Source organism: Bos mutus, chromosome X (genome assembly GCF_027580195.1).
Source record: "Bos mutus isolate GX-2022 chromosome X, NWIPB_WYAK_1.1, whole genome shotgun sequence".
Taxonomy (NCBI): domain Eukaryota; kingdom Metazoa; phylum Chordata; class Mammalia; order Artiodactyla; family Bovidae; genus Bos; species Bos mutus.
In genome coordinates, this window is record NC_091646.1 from 63622760 (window position 1) to 63628759 (window position 6000).

Below are 6000 nucleotides of genomic sequence, written 5' to 3' on the forward strand. Positions count from 1 at the left end.
TTCTAGACTTTGGCAGTTCTGTCCCAGTGGGGGATGTGTCAAGGTGGTGTAGTTGTTTGGATTTTGGAGACCCGGGAAGTGCTGGCTACCCAGGGATGTTGGCAACTATTGTCGCAGGAGATACAGTGCTATTTAGGCCTTTTTCTAGCCTATGGCAGCTCTGCACCATTGAGGACTGAGCATGAAGGTGATGCAACTGCCTGGGTCATGGGGACCCTGGTAGCACCAAGTGTGCAGGGACACCGACTCTCTCAGCCACAGGAGCTATGGCCCTATCAGAGTATTTCTAGATTGTGGCAGCTGGCAATCAGAGGGCCTCTTTGGCTGGTCCTTTTTTGTTGCTCAGCCTATTCAAGCACTTAAATGGCCACCCTGTCTGGGGTCCTTCTCCATTGTCTGTGCAACAGGTGCTGAAAAAGCCAGCCTTTCTGGAATCTTTATTGTTCAGCTGCTGGTACTGGTGTGTGGGGAGAGAGAGGCTACAGTTATGTCACTATCCCCTATGCATGACTTAGCAGTATCACTTTGCTTTCATTAATCCAGGTTCCTCCAAAGGCATTTCCCACCACCATCTCTTCCCTCACAAGACCTTGCCCTGGGATTGTTCTCCAGTTCATATGCTCTAGCTCCCAGCAAGTGTGCTTTCCAGGAGACTTGCACCCCTGCCAGGGGTACGAATGGCAGCAGCAAGGATTGTCTGTGTGATTCTTATTCCATTTAGAGTATCACAGATCAGCTTCTTCACTCACAGACTCAAATGTTTCTCCTCTGTTCCAAACAACTGCTCCAATGTGGGGATCAGAGGCCTGCTTCAGTTCCGTCACCCACCAAAGGCAGGTGCAGTACTGCTGACTCTCCTCTTTTTCCCCTTACTCCCTCCATCCTACTGAATTTTGTGTGATTCTATATATATTTTTCCAGTTGTCAGGTACTCCTGCCTGGTCTCAGCTGGTGTTCTGCAAGATCCTCTGTGTCTGGAAGTATATTCCTCATGTATCTGTGGAGAGAGATGTACTCCACATCCACCTACTCCTCCACCATCATTTTCTCCTAAATCATAACAAGATTTTTTTTTTTACCTACCTCCTAGAGTAATGAAAATAAAACAAAAGTATACATATGGGATCTAACTAAACTTAAAAGCTTTTGCAGAGCAAAGGAAACCATAAACAAAATGAAAAGACAACCCTTAGACTCAGAGAAAATATTTGCAAATGAAACAACCAACAAGCAATTAATCTTCAAAATATATAAAAACTCATCCTGCTCAATATCAAAATAATAAACAACCAAATAAAAAATAAGCAAAATATTTAAATTGATATTTCTTTAAACAAGACATACACATGACTAAAAAGGACATGAAAAGATTCTCAACATCACTAATAATTAGAGAAATGCAAATCAAAACAGCAAATGAGGCACTACCTCACACAACTCAGAATGGCCATTGTAAAAAACAAAACAAAACAAAACAAAAACAACTACAATAAATGCTGGAGGGTGTGTAGAAAAGGTAACCCTCCTACATGGTTGGGAATTTAGAATGGTACAGCCCCTGTGGAGAACAGTATGGAAATTTCTTCAAAAACTAAAAATAGAGATACTATTTGATCCAGCAATCCCACTCCTGGGCATATGTCTGGAGAAACCATAATTCAAAAAGATACACATACCTGAATGTTCATTGTAATGTTGTTTACAATAGCCAGGACAAGGAGGCAATGTTAATGCTCATCAACAGAGGAACAGCTAAAAGAAGATGTGGAACATGCATACAAAATTTTACTCAGTCATAAAAAACGAATGAAACTATTCCATTTGAAGCAACATAGGTGGACCTAGTGATTGCCCTACTGAGTGAAGTAAGTCAGAGAAAGACAAATTTCATATGATTTGGCCTATATGTGGCATCTAAAAGAACAAAGAGTACAAATGAACATCTAGAAAACAAATAGAGTTACAGATCTGGAAAATAAACTTATGGTTACCACAGGGTAAGGAAGAGAGAGAGATAAATTGAAAGATTGTGATTGACATATATACACTACCGTATATAAAACAGATAACTAGTTAGGACCTACTGTATAGCAAACAGAGCTCTACTCAATACTATTTAATGGTCTATATGGGAAAAGAATCTAAAAAAGTGGATATATGAATTGGTGTGTGTGTATATATATATATATATATATATATATATATATATTATTCACTTTGCTATACAGCTCAAACTGACACAGAATTGTAAATCTAATATACTTCAATATTAAAAAAAATCAAAATGGACTAAAGACTTTAATATAAGTCTGGATACTATAAAACTCTTGAGGTATTGGTTTTGCCATACATCAGGCGGATTCATATTGATGTATGGCAAAACCAATATAATATTGAAAAGTAATTAGCCTCCAATTAAAATAAATACATTTATATTAAAAAAAACTCAAGTAAACATTGGTAGGACGCTCTTTGACATAAAGTACAACATTTCTTCAATCTGTCCCCTAGAGTAAGGAAAATAAAAACAAAATTAAAAAATGACATCTAATTAAAACCAAAGCTTCTGCATAAGCAAAGGAAATTATAATGCAAAACAAAAAATAACCCATAGAATGGAAGAATATATTTGTGAAAAAGGAGACCAACAAGATTTTAATCTCCAAAATTTACATACAGATCATGCCCATCAACATAAAAAATATATATAAATAAACAACTCAATGAAAACACAGGCCAAAAAAAAAAAAAAAAAAGGCAGAAGACCTAAATAGATATTATTCTAAAGAAGACATACAGATGGCTGAGGCAGATGAGAAAAGTGTTCAACATTGCTAATTATTAGAGAAATGCATAATAGCTTAATCTTTTAATAGCCAAAAAATGAATTCTTCTAATTTATCCATCCATAGGTCAATAGTTAAATGAACTGTGGTATGTCCACCTCATGGAATACAATTCAATGAAAGCATACCCTCCCACCAATGTTTTAGTTGTCTTAATCTGATAATGACTTATCTTAGAATCATTATGATTATTGTACTTTATTATACTACATCTCACTTTAATTTAATGTTAAGGAAATGCAGTCTTTAAATTGTAACTCCCCCAACATCTTTATCCAGATGCCTATAACACTTCTGTCTTTTTGTAAAATTTTTATTTATTTAATCAGAGGCTAATTACTTTACAATATTGCAGTGGTTTTGCCATACATTGACATGAATCAGCCAAGGGTGTACATGTGTTCCCCATCCTAAACCCCCCTCCCACCTCCCTCCCCATACCATACTTCTGGGTCATCCGAGTGCACCAGCCCTGAGCACCCTGTCTCATGCATCAAACCTAGACTGGTGATCTGTTTCACATATGATAATATACATGTTTCAATGCTATTCTCTCAAATCATCCCACCCTAGCCTTCTCCCACAGAGTCCAAAAGTCTTTTCTATACATCTGTGTCTCCTTTGCTGTCTCACATACAGGGTTATCATTACCATCTTTCTAAATTCCATATATATGTGTTAGTATACTGTGTTGGTGTTTTGCTTTCTGGCTTACTTCACTCTGTATAATAGGCTCCAGTTTCATCCACCTCGTTAGAACTGATTCAAATGTATTCTTTTTAATGGCTGAGTAATATACCATTGTGTATATGTCCCACAGCTTTCTTATCTATTTATCTGTTGATGGACATCTAAGTTGCTTCCATGTCTTGGCTATTATAAACATTGGGGTACAGGTGTCTCTTTCAATTCTGGTTTCCTCCGTGTGTATGCCCAGCAGTGGGATTGCTGGGTCATATGGCAGTTCTATTTCCAGTTTTTTTTTTTTTTTTAAAGAATCTCCACACTGTTCTCCATAGTGGCTGTACTAGATTGCATTCCCACCAACAGTGTAAGAGGGTTCCGATTTTTTCCAACCTTCTCCAGCATTTATTGTTTGTAGACTTTTGGATAGCAGCCATTCTGATTGGCGTGAAATGGTACCTCATTGTGGTTTTGATTTGCATTTCTCTGATAATGAGTGATGTTGAACATATTTTCATGTGTTTGTTAGCCATCTGTATGTCTTCTTTGGACAAATGTCTGTTTAGTTCTTTGGCCCATTTTTTGATTGGGTCATTTATTTTTCTGGAATTGAGCTGCAGGAGTTGCTTATATATTTTTGAGATTAATTCTTTGTCAGTTGCTTCTTTTGCTATAATTTTCTTCCATTCTGAAGGCTGTCTTTTCACCTTGCTTATAGATTCCTTCGTGGTGCAAAAACTTTAAAGTTTAACTAGGTCCTTTTTGTTTATTTTTGCTTTTATTTCCATTACTCTGGGAGGTGGGTCATAGAGGATACTGCTGTGATTTATGTCGGAGAGTGTTTTGCCTATGTTTTCCATTAGGACTTTTATATTTTCTGGTCTTACATTTAGATCTTTAATGCATTTTCAGTTTATTTTTGTGTATGGTGTAAGAAAGTGTTCCAGTTTCATCCTTTTATAAGCGGTTGACAACTTTTCCCAGTACCACTTGTTAAAGAGATTGTCTTTTCTCCATTGTATACTTTTGCCTACTTTGTCAAAAATAAGGTGTCCATAGGTGTGTGTATTTATCTCTGGGCTTGCTATTTTGCTCCATTGATCGATATTTCTGTCTTTGGGCCAGTACCATACAGTCTTGATGACTGTAGCTTTGTGTTATAGCCTGAAGTCAGTCAGGTGGATTACTCCAGTTCCATTCTCCTTTCTCAAGACTGCTTTGGCTATTCTAGGATTTTTGTATTTCCATACAAATTGTGAAATTATTTTTTGTAGTTCTGTGAAAAATATCATTGGTAGCTTGATAGGGATTGCATTGAATCTATAGATTGCTTTGGGTAGTATACTCATTTTCACTATATTGCTTCTTCCAATCCATGAACATGGTATATTTCTCCATCTATTTGTATCCTCTTTGATTTCTTTCATCAGTGCTTCATAGTTTTTTATATAATGGTCTTTAGTTTCTTTAGGTAGATATATTTCTAAGTATTTTATTCTTTTCATTGCAATGGTGAATGGAATTGTTTCTTTAATTTGTCTTTCTGTTTTCTCATTATTAGTGTATAGGAATGCAAGGGGTTTCTGTGGGTTAATTTTAAATCCTGCAACTTTACTATATTCATTGTTTAGCTCTAAAATTTTCTAGTGGTGTTTTTAGGGTTTTCTTTGTAGAGGATCATGTCATCTGCAAACAGTGAGACTTTTACTTCTTTTCCAATCTGGATTCCTTTTATTTCTTTTTCTGCTCTGATTTCTGTGGCCAAAACTTACAAAACTATATTGAATAGTAGTGGCGAGCTTGGGCGCCCTTGTCTTGTTTCTGACTTTAGGGGAAATGCTTTCAATTTTTCACCATTGAAGATAATGTTTGCTGTGGGTTTGTCATATATAGCTTTTTATTATGTTGAGGTACGTTCCCTCTGTGGCAGCTTTCTGAAGGTTTTTTTTTTTTTTTTATCATAAATGGATGTTGAATTTTGTCAAAGTCTTTCTCTGCATCTATTGAGATAATTATATGGTTTTTATCTTTCAATTTGTTAATGTGGTGTATCGCATTGACTGATTTGAAAATATTGAAGAATCCTTGCACCCCTGGGATAAAGCCGACTTGTTCATGATGTATGATCTTTTTAATGTGTTGTTGGATTCTGGTTGTTAGAATTTTGTTAAGGATTTTTGCATCTATGTTCATCAGTGATATTGGCCTGTAGTTTTCTTTTTGTGTGGCATCTTTGTCAGGTTTTGGTATTAGGGTGATGGTGGCCTCATAGAATGAGTTTGGAAGTTTATCTTCCTCTGCAATTTTCTGGAAGAGTTTGAGTAGAATAGATGTTAGCTCTTCTCTAAATTCTTGATAGAATTCAGCTGTGAAGCCATCTTTTGTTGCTGGAAGATTTCTAATTACAGTTTCAATTTCCATGCTTGTGATGGGTCTGTTAAGATTTTCTATTTCTTCCTGGTTCAGTTTT